We start from the raw sequence: 11939 nt of genomic DNA on the forward strand, positions 1-11939 counted from the left end.
GCGCTCCACTAAGTTGAGTTTTCTGGCGAACAACGTTGCTCTGAAATCTTTTACACCGATAAAAAAACGCTACTCAGCCATTTCAAACACATTATATATTCTGTGATGTTCCTTAAACGTGTTATTTTGTGTGAAAATGATCGTCATTGCTATCATTTGCGAATGAAAACATTTTTAAGGAGCAGTAGCAAATAAGACCAAATGACGCACGATGCATGGAATCCCATTTTATTCTAATGCCAAGAAATCTTCCAGTACTACAGAGGCATTACTGGCCATTATCCGGACATGAAAGCTACCATGAAGAATTCTACACAGTCAAGAAACTGCTTTGAATATAATGACGCACACTTTGGAAGCGGCGCTATCATCATCTCGTCCTCCATGTCGCAGTGCCTCAAAAAAGCAAATATACGTTAGCACAGCTCCGCTATACCAATACTTCCTAGAACTGTGTTTCGTGTCCGTGCTTGCGTATTGGTAGAAAAAAGGCCTGAATAATGAGCAAAGAAGGCATACATCGACTGGCACAAATGCAATCTTCTCGAGCCGAACTAAGATGAAGGCCCTCTCGTCCCGTGACGGGCCACTTCCCCTCAGTGATGCTTGTGCATGGCCTGGGTGGAGAAAAAGGCCGCGCCCATGACTAATCCGATTATCGCCACTCCTCCGGTCTTCACCTATCTATATCGTGTTAAGCTCATTAAATGCTTACGGCCATTCGCCGTGCTAGTTTACCGACACTGTTAGCAAAAAGTGTACAAGACGGGCCGGAAATGCGACCTCACATATGCATTAGATAGGCCTCTATCGTGCAGCCCATGACTCAGCACTGGCAACAGCTATGAGAAGCTATGATATGGGGACCGGCACAGCTAAAATAGATGACAATATAGCAGCTTCCAGGACCTGCAGATATCGGTTTCGAGCATGCTGATTCTTCAAAGAGAGCGGAGGGAGGGGGATAGGAGGCTTTGTAGGGGTTCCACAGCAGGCAGTAGCTGGAATTCCCGCCGGAGGCGCACCTATGACTCACTCAAGCTCCTGAAAAGGGGATTACAATAGATGAATCAGCTGCTCCAGCCAGGTCCGGTGGGGACGGAAGTGAAGGCACATAAGAGAACTTATTGCTGGGCTAGTTGGTAATTCATTCTAAAAGTAAAGGCGCCAAAAACCGCACACACACACAAGACAAGAGAACGGGGCAGAGCGCCACTCACAACTAGTTTATTTTGCAGAACCCAGATGCATACATACACTTAGCCAGCGCCGGCGCAAGGAGCAAAACCACAATCAATTAGATAACGAACGCTCTAAAAACTTTTTTTCCGCCTGATACAGAGCAACAGATGTTCACTGACACACGAACTTCCTTTCCTATTGATATAGAACGCTTCAATCAGTTCTCTGGCTTTGATATTGCTGCTTCTGGCAAGAATCCGCACTGATGAGAAGCATGGCTGACAAGAGCGTGAAAAGCATGATCTGATATGTCTCGGCAAATTTGGGCCCTGTTTATTTTGTTCTACGTTTCGTTCATGTTCCCTAATTCCCTCATTGACGCAGCGCCCTGTTTGTCCTATATAGGAACAACCGCACGACAGGGTTGTAAACAACCCCTTCGGCACATTTCATGAAAGGTGGCCCATGCTTAGTGCCACAGCTTCTTACTTGTTCTTTTTTTTTTCTTTTCTCGATTCGAGGGCAAATGCTTCCGAGCTTCAGGGGGGTTGAAAAGACGAGCGGGACACTATGCCTGCTCGCAACCTTCTTCAGGTTGTGGGCCAACTTGTGCACGTACGGCACCGCCACTGGTCTCACCTGTTCACGAGGGACCTCTGCCCCGGCTCTCACTGCCCTCATCTTCAACTTCTGTAAGAGGCTTTCGGCGACCCCTGTCACGCCGAAAGATATCAGATCATGCCCTTCACGCTCTTGTCAGCCATGCTTCTCATCAGTGCGGATTCTTCCCAGAAGCAGCAATATCAAAGCCAGAGAGCTGATTGAAGCGTTCTATATCAATAAGAGAGGAAGTTCGTGTGTCAGTGAAACATCTGTCGCTCTGTATCAGGCGGGAAAAAAGTTTTTAGATCGTTCGTTATCTCATTGATACGTAGTTTTTCTCCTTGCGCTGGCTAAGTGTATATATGTATCTGGGGTCTGCAAGATAAACTAGTTGTGAGTGGCGCTCTGTCCCGTTCTCTTGTCTTGTGTGTGTGTGTGTGGTTTTTGGCGCCTTTAGTTTGACAATGAATCACCAACTAGCCCAGGAAGAAGTTCTCTTATACATTGTATACTTTGTCGACCAATAGCGAGTCTTCATTTGCGCACGTGACACTACGATCCGACCTTTGAAAAGCCCACGCCCGCCGGTCGGTAGCGCCAGTTTCATTTGGTGAGTGCTGGGGTACCACGGATTGCAGCAGCGGCAGCAGGAAAATCGCGATCGCGTTTTCCCTTGTTCGTGATGACTATCTACAACGAGACCCCGGCTAGCGCTGCGGCGACCAGCAACGAACTCCCCCAGGTTGTTATCGACCCGACATCCAAGAAAGAATACACCACCGGAAAGTTCCTCGGCAAGGTATGTGTCATGTCCTAAGGACATGGGCGCCCGATGTTCTAGACGGCAGAACGCACCGATAACCTCTGCCGGCTATTCTAATAGCGTTGCATAAGGTGATTTTTTCGTGGTTTTCTTTCATTTCCTTTTCTTTTTCATTTCTTTTCTCAATAATCTCTTCCTGCCAGCATGTGCGCATTGTTTATAAGTTCATGCACAGTATACGGGTTTTTGCTATGTCAGCCTATTCGAAGTATATGGGGCCGTGGACCTCGTCAAGACGTTTATGTGGCTTTTAGCCTACGGCTGTCATTGTCCACGTATCCGTAGCTGAAACTGACGAAGGCGCATAAAAGTAAAATAGAAAAGTCAAATATCAGGCGCTAGTCCGTGTGTCGAAAAAACGCGCAGTCCGAGTCCATCTGTACTCGCTGTGTGCGTACATGCAAATTTCCGCTTACGAGAAAGTAAATGAATGGATAGCTGCCGTTATATATCTGTTTATAATATGTTCAGCTGCGATTAATGAAGGCTTTTTTTAGCAAGCGCAACACTCAAATACTAATCTGTGAACACGCCTGTCGCGCAGTGCATTTTCACGGTCCGAGTGAATCTGCAACTGAGGGACACTTGAGAAACAGACCACGTGTTCTTGCTTGAGGCTGGCGTGTGCAGCGACCACGTGCCCATCTTCTTGAGCATAGAACCGGCCAAACAGTGCACCTGTCTGGTGTTTCGCGTGGAGGAAACACCATTCTTTGAGCAACGCCTGCGCAGGAAACTCGTCCGATATTTTTGCAACTCTCCACTAAACTGTGCCACTGGGGCATTGACCTATAAAGGCCTGTTATGATCTGTTAGTTACACTGCAGGAAACGCATGGGCTGTATGTCAGCCTATGCCGCTGGCGCTTGCGGAGTTTAGTCGGGCTTCGCTTCCCAGTCGTGTAATGCTTGCCACGTGCCTTCGCTTTACTCTGTTGAAGTGACACCCCTGAAAGTATGCAGCTAATCGGTAATAAACTATTGAAAGGAGCATTGGTCGAGCCAGGTATGGTTACGATACTTGAGTGTGTAGAGCAGCAGAACCGTGAATGCCCGCTTTTCATGGGCCGAGGTGCGAAGTACGATTCTCAGTTCAACGAAACTGTGTTTTGTGGTGCGCAGTATGTTCTCTACCCAGGCTCCTTCCGAGAAATACCCCGCTGATTGAGCCTTCGCCCCAACTGGCGATAATTACTCGTGCAGTCTTTTACATTTTGTGCAAGTACTCCCGCTGAAGCGTATTTTTTTTAAGGAATAGTGGCAGTCGTAGCCGTGTTACTGTCCCGCCCATCCTGTGGCAGTAATGTCATTTATAGGGCATGGCTGTTCTTTTTTATATCGCCTAATTAACGTAATTCGCTGCGGCGTCACTGCGCACGACATAGGTGCAGGGCCGCCATAGGCTCGACGGCAAGTATGGATCGTCTCTTCAGCCTCCCATACACACCGATCAGCAACGCCACGTAAAGAGGAAGCACGCCGACGTGTCCGGGAGGAAGCCGCAGATGTGCTTGCATTGACATCAGGTGTTGGACGCATCGAGAAGATCTCGAAACACGGCCAACGCTAGTTGCGCCGCGTCCCGTACTGCCAGGCGTTTTCAGGAAAGCGACAGTAGCGTATTGTATCAAGTATCTGGTGGCTTGCGCTATAGTAAGCGAGGAGAATGCAGTAGGAGTGCGCGTCACGCTCTTACCCCCGGCGTGGTAGAATAGTGAAGGGCTGGTCTACCTCGACAGTCGATGCATGGCGAGTAATCTCAGCATTAGCGACCCCACCCCTCGTCCCCACCCCTCGTCCCCACCCGTAACCCATACAACCCATACTATCGGGACAAAGGTCCATCGCCCCTTCCTGTCGAACCAGTGATGGGTTGGCGATAGGCGGGCTGACGGACTTTCTATCCAAGGATGCTGGCCGTTGTGACGTCCATGCAAACTAGGTATTCATTTCTGTAAGTTATGGGATCAAGGTGAGTCAGACCTGCTTGCCACCTGCGCTGGTCACAATCGTCCGGCTACTAGATAGCAAAAGCAGACCGCTTAGCGAGGCTTGATGTAGATACCTTGATTGGCGGACTAGTTCGCCGCGCACATGCTCTTTAACGATCGGTGTAGTCCTTACTAAGGAGGCGGCGCGCCGGCCAGAAGTGAGAACACATGGTCTGATTCTCTCAAGAGTCCTTGAGAGGAACTCAGCGGCAGAGGTGCCTACAGCTTTGTCACGCTCACCTCCTCTGGCAAAGACGACACCAGCACTGCTGTTCCCTACGGATAGTTTTGACGTTATGCCACAGGCGCCATCTTTGGGTGTTGCAGTGGATACTCCGGGACTTTTCTTGGGAATTGTACTCTTATCGACATGCGCTGGGGTGGGTTTTTCTTTGTTGGTGCTAAGGGTGCAGAGAGGTGAAAGATGGTAGCTATATAGCCGCACAATGTATAACAAAGCCTGACTCCTTCCGTTTCCTGCCAAGCCTATGCTGCATTGCCAAGAAAAGTTGTTGCCACGTCATGGCGAGTAATCTCAGCATTAGCGACCCCACCCCTCGTCCCCACCCCTCGTCCCCACCCGTAACCCATACAACCCATACTATCGGGACAAAGGTCCATCGCCCCTTCCTGTCGAACCAGTGATGGGTTGGCGATAGGCGGGCTGACGGACTTTCTATCCAAGGATGCTGGCCGTTGTGACGTCCATGCAAACTAGGTATTCATTTCTGTAAGCCCGAGAAGACTCTTCCTTGACACTACTCGGGGCGCTCTTATTTATTAGGATCTCCTTGTTGAAGCAACGGCGCGTTCACACTTGTCCAAAGTCCCTCGGGCCGCGCGCGCCGACAGATGGCGACTGGTGTCGAGAGTAGGAGCGCGCCTGCAGCCTGCGTGCGAGGGTAAAAATCTGGTCTATAGTGACGCCATCTGGTTGTCAGGACGGGAACCATTACTCTCAACAAACCGACTCTCCTCTTAAGCCTAGAAGCGGCAGAATTATCAGTTATACGTTTTCTTAAAGGCGAGGTGAGACAAAGCGAAAAACCGGTGCCCATTCATGGACAGTGAACGGACTGAAAAAGGCAGCAACAACGAGATATCAGCCCGAAGCGATGGGTCCGGCTTCGAAAGGCGCCGCCATGGTTGTCGCCGCGCGGCCGATATCGGTCTGGACTGATTGTTCTCGCCGCGCCGCTTTACGTTTTGCTCGGCGCAAAAGCGACCGAATCCTCTTCGCTCGCCGGATTTTTGGGCAAGTATGAACGCGGCTTCAGTGTTCATGCTCAGCAAGGGAATTTAGTCCACTAGGAGTCCGTGAAAAAAAAAAGAAATTGTGAGGTAAACGAGGGCGAACATTGCAACTGATGTCCGATTGTAGTTATTTGGCACTAAGAACAAGGTCAGATTAATATCGCTCGCCATCAGAAGGTGAGCGCTTGTGTTTTGCACCTAAGAATTACAGCTTTTATGTCCAGCTGAAAATCTAGCGCTTATAGAAGTTACCATTAGTTACAACAAAAATGTAGCAAGAAAACCTAAGTACGGAACATTTTGGTAAATAACAAGATTTGAGCCCCAAAAGTATCTTCATTCTTACGTACCGAATCCCGAAAGCAGTGAAAGCTACCCTTAATATCACACAAAGCTTATTAAATTAGGATTAGATGGAAAAACTCTATTGTCTGATACAAGACAAGAAATACCCTACTAGACAAGAAATGCCCCTACTAGCCTGACAATGTATGGAGAGGACTACTCCCTTTCATCTGTCACTCCCTGCTTTGTCACTTAGCAGGTTCATGAGAATCGGCCGAGGCCATTGGCTGGAAGAAGGTGTGGTGGTCTGTATACTGGAAAAGCCCCTTTGCCTTGAGGCCTGCCTTGCATAGTTGCTTTGAACGCAGATTTCATCATTGCATACGTCCCCTTCAAGGAGGCCCTCTAGCCAATGTCGTCCACTCATTTTGATTACAGCGCACTACCGGAGGGAGTTGCAGATGAAATGGAATTGATCACCCTCTAATAAGATTAGCCGCGGCATCATGAAAATCGATGCATGCTATGGTCTGTAGCTATCGTAGGTTCAGTTAACTAGCTTACTACAGTCAGATACAGCTCAAGCACGAAGTGTCTTTCGCCCGCGAAAGGACCCCCTTAGAGCCAATGGCGTCGGCCTACTCTTGACCCTGCTAGCCTGGTAATGCTTGGGGGGAACTGTACTCGACCACGGAGGGATGGGACTATCCCCTTTCATCTGCCACTCCTTTCGGATTCTCAGACTAGCAGGCACATGATGAATGGCAGACATCATTGCTTCGAAGAGTTTCTTTTGGCGAGGAAACGCCGCTTCTTTCTTGGGTTGCATCCCACTGTAGGTCCCGCAGTTCGCCGTTTTTCTCACATGCTCAACTACTCGCATTACTATGCCACAAAAAAGCATATTCGCGCTTTCAAAAGCTCTCCGTAAAAGTTTATTGGTGGCGTCTCTGTCGCACCCCTACATTCTTTCGTTTTTCTTTCTTACTTGAACCTAGTGCCATCAAATTATTGTGCCTGTTTAGCGCTTCTTAAATTGTTTGTCATTCTGTTACCTTGAAGTGCCTGTCATCAAACTATATCATGCAAACCTTATATTTCTTTTCAATCATATTTTGGGGCACTACACTTGCATTATTTCTGCACTCGTGAAAGTAATCTATTTCGTGCTTTAAGTGCCAACCTCAGTTTGCCTCCTAGCGAAAGAAAGTAGCGACTGTGGCATGAAGGAATGCTGCTAGAGTCGAGCGACAGTGTTTACCTGTGATTTGGACGCACATGTAAGAAGGCTGCCACTTCTTTTCCAGGGCCGGTATGCGCGATGCTACGAGTTCGTCGACAAGCAGACGAATGAGGTATACGCAGCCAAGATCACCTCCAAGGCCCTCTGGAAGCATGATGAGCGGTTCATGCATTATGTAGGTTATCAATGCTGTACTTCACAGCTTGTAGACATTCCTGAATTGACACTAAGCCCAAATACACTGAATCTTTGTTCTCGATAGAAATTGTTTCTGTTTCTCTTTGTCCGGCAGCACAAGAGTCCTTTTTTTCTTGGCCTAGAATACCAAATTTAAAAAATGTTCGGCTTCTATATTCTAATTTGTCACCTAAAGACCAAAAAGGACTCCGTGATGCCCAATTGGAGGTTTATCATGACTTGAAATTTGCAACGTAAGGGTTGTGCGGCTAATTATTTTATGCACCATAGTTTGCTAGCTGAAATGGCCAGGCGCGGTCCGACTCAAATATTTCGCTTTTTTTTAGCTTTTGTAACTCAAAAGCTCCGCTTTAAATTACAGTTGTTTCTTTTTAACTTTAACGCTGTAACCACTGATGCAGGCAAAATTCGATTCAATTCTATTTAATCTTCTTAAGAGCTTACATGAAGCACTTTATCTGGGAAAGTGGGCGGCAATCACGCAGATAATTAATAAATTGTTCTTGCACCAAAATATAGCAGCAAAGGAAACAAATACCGCAGCGCGGAGCATGCACTAGGAGAGAGGGACGCGTGCTGTATTGTCACCATTTTTATTCAATAAAATGCGTTTTTTCTGTTTTACGCACGCGCAAAAGGGCGGAACGTAAACGTCTCGACTGAAAAAAAAAACAGGAAGAAACATTTTACTCCCTCTAAGTATTACCGTTTCGCCTGTCTACTCTGTGTCTTGATATAAAGTGCTCCTAAAGTTCAAGCGCATATTTATCTCGACTATTCAGTATCAATCAGCGACCCGAGGTTTTCAGGCGACTCCAGCTGAGCAGGCTTGACAAGGATTAGGAAAATTAGTGCCTTTTTTAATACTCAGCGCTGGTGCTCACATACATACTTAACATCAAGTCCGGTTTGTCCAGTGCACACTTTGCCCCATGTAAAAGTGAATTCACACCACCGAACATTCGCCGGTAGTCCAGGCGTCGCGTAATGCCCGCGCTCCTGTATCGTTGCCTGATTATACGCAAGCAACAGCTACCGCTCAAAAGGAGCACAGCTCCATGTTACAGTAATAATACTCTAATGACAGAACATTTTTTCATCGGGATGGTTTTGTGCCGTTGCAGTGTAAGACATTAGTAATTGTACTTACGCGTCAACATCTCTCACTATTTCTTGTTGTTTGTTTGCTTTTGTTTCTTTTGCTCAATAGACCAACAGGGACTATTTACCTTCGTAAGAGCGGCAGCCCGTTTGTTGTCGGTGGAGCTCTCCGCAAGGCCACCGGCGTGTCCGGAGGGAATATCCCCTCGCGCTCAGGCCTCCACAGCTGAAGCCATGCGCTAAAAAACAAAATAGCGCACGTGTCATCTGGCGAAAGCCCCCCATGAAATGCTTATTTATTTGTCGCCAACAGATGGACAAGGAAATCGCCATACACAAGACTCTGAGCCACAAGCACGTCGTTGGTTTCCACAGCCACTTTGAGGACGACGACAATGTGTACCTCATCTTGGAGCTCTGCACAAGAAAGGTGCGTCGACGTTTCGCTCTCTTTCCTCTCCGTTTGCACTGGTAGCCCGACGTTACTGCAGCCTCCTGATTTCTTCGTTGCGTCAATAATTGTAGCTCGTCCGGAGGTCTGTTGCAAATAATTTATGGCAAAGCATGGGCTCACTGAACCCGTGTTTAGTCTCGGCCTTTTCTCAGATTCGCTCCACGATAAGGCTACGCAGCACAAAAATATTGGCGGTCGCGTAATCTTGCTAAAAATTTGGCCCGCTGTACGTGATGTATTCACGCGAACCACGTTGAAACATTCCTCAATAGAATCGAAATAGGCTACACATTTTAAAAAATTTTGCTTTATTGCCTTTAGTCGGAAGAGCAACATTAAAGTTAATCCGGCTTAACAGTGCTTGCGGGGATGCTTTCGCACTTCGTCTGAACGTCATGTTTGAGCGAGAGGCGACATTACCCCACTCGTTACCCTATAACTAATTACGTTCGTGGCGCTTCTTCGGTGTCTTCATTAGCCCTTTTGTCTCCATATCCAAGGGAGCCTTTTCCGGGTCAATGATAATGCTGATTACAAATCTAAATGGCGCAGGGGACTGTGTTCCCAAGTCGAAACACATCATCACCGACTCGCGAGGGGCCTGTCGGAACTACGAGTTGGGCTGGGCTCCCCCGCTTGCCTGGCGCATACTGGAATATAGCTGTCGATCTGAAGATCCAACTCCACGCAACCTGATTTGGGCCCCCGGTCACCAGGGACTCCAGGGAAACGAACAGGCCGATCAGGCCGCCCGCGCACTCTCTCCCCGGGCTATCTCCCTGTCCTTGGAAGGGTACTCCCAGTCAGACAATCTGGCCATTACATTCAAACAAATCACCGATTACTACAAGGAGGAGCACCGGCGCTACCCGGCCCCTTGTAAGGGTCTGGATCGCGCTGACGAGCGCCTCCTCATCAAAATTCTTACTAACACTGTACTGTGCCCGGCGGTGCTTAAACATTTCAATACATCCTTTGATGGCGCGTGCCAGTTCTGTGGGGAGGTGGCTGACACCTTCCACATGGTTTGGGCGTGTCAGTCAAACCCATCTATCCCCCCCCCCCCCCCCCAACCCCAATCCCACCAGAGAGGACTGGGAGGCGGCCCTGCTCGGCTGTCAGGACCTAAATACCCAAAAGGCCTTGGTTCACCGGACGCGGGCGGCGTTGCTTGCCAATGGGGCCCCGGAATAGGGGCTCCACCTAGTATTGTTAGGGGAAAGGGCCAATAGGGCCTACCCCAATCACCTCTCTGTAAATATTTATTGCATTATAAATGTTTTTCACCACCACCACCAAAGAGCTCTATGGCACAACCGGTTTTTTCGTCTACTCGTGGCGGGGTCAAAGGCCCATTTCCCAAGCATTTCACACAGAAGCCGAGAATCGGGCCAGGCGAAAATTTGTACCCATTGTAACACCTGCGTGTGCGCGGCGGCACCGGCGATTGAACCCCGCACCCCCGGCTTGCGGGGAGGATGTTCAGTATTTTTCTGCTGAACCTGCTCGCCTTTTTTCTACGTCCTTCGCTCTCTCTCCGACATTTGCATCTGGCTGGCATGCTCCGCCTTGCAAAAACTCTCTTGCGTCAGAATCCAAAGTAAGCAAGATCAGGAACAATCCCGCCGCGGCTGGAGGCAGCCGCGAAGAGCAACGACCATGACCAACAGCTATGGGCCGTCCAGCAGGTCCTCGGGGCGCTCGAAAGGCAGGGACCCAGCGAGCCGGCAATGGCGAGCGGAGACCCGCGCCGAGTAACGGCAGCCTCGTAGACGACGTAGGCCCTCGTCGGGGCGCGCGAGCGCCCAACTGCAGGCACAAATAAAGTATACTCCAATCCAATCCAATTGCGTTGTTTCTGGGGCCATGCCTCGCTGCACAGCAGTTCTGATAGCATGCGGTATGTGTCTAAGCTAATACGTATCCGCTGTGCTAAAGCCTTCTTTTAGGTAGAGGCTCTTAGAATTGCAGAGACGTGTTAGCTTTCCACTGCGCTTACGCAGGAGGTGTCCGGTGGAGCAGTACACGTCTACGCTAATGCTGCGCGCTCGAGCTGGCGTTACGCCATATAGCTGGATGGTTCTTAATGCGGGTATGGGGATACACGGTCACCACGAACGTGAATTCTAGGACCAAGAGACGCTTGTAAAAGTCGAACTCAGTATCTGAGGAGAAGAAGACTAGTTACAGAGCGGCACTGCCTGTCCTTACTTTTCCTTAATTGTGCGACAGTCGACGCTTCGACTGTTTAATTCTGAAAGCCAGATGACAACTTTCTTAGAGTTCTATGCTCCAAATAATAGTGAACATTGGTTTTTAAGAAAAGAAATGACGCAGTAGCTGTCTCACATATCTAGGTGGACACCCGAACCGCGCCGTAAGGGAAGGGATAAAGGAGGGAGTGAAAGAAAGAGAGAAAGTGGTGCCGTAGTGGAGGTCTCCGGAACAATTTCGACCACCTACGTGCACTGCCATCGCGATCTGAGGCATTCGGTTTGCAGCCTTCGGGCTGCGGCCGTGTATCTGTATTTTTCAGCCAGCGTCCGTTCCGGCGGACGCGGTTGTTCCGACGCGCGTCTTTACTCTGTTTTTTAATCTGCCCTCTTATCTTTCAACTCTCTTCTATCTGCACGTGGCAGCGGTGGTGGCTCGGCTTGAGCCAGTTGGCAGGCCCGTGCACTTTCCTTTTCATCCATCTCTCAGTCGCAACCAACCAACCACCCACTGCCATCGCACAGCACACGGTCGCCTTTTTGCGTTCCGCCTCCCTCGAAACACAGCCGCCGCGGCTGGGTTCGAACCCCGG

This window comes from Amblyomma mixtum, chromosome 4, assembly GCF_055824585.1.
Source record: "Amblyomma mixtum isolate Tamu chromosome 4, ASM5582458v1, whole genome shotgun sequence".
NCBI lineage: Eukaryota > Metazoa > Arthropoda > Arachnida > Ixodida > Ixodidae > Amblyomma > Amblyomma mixtum.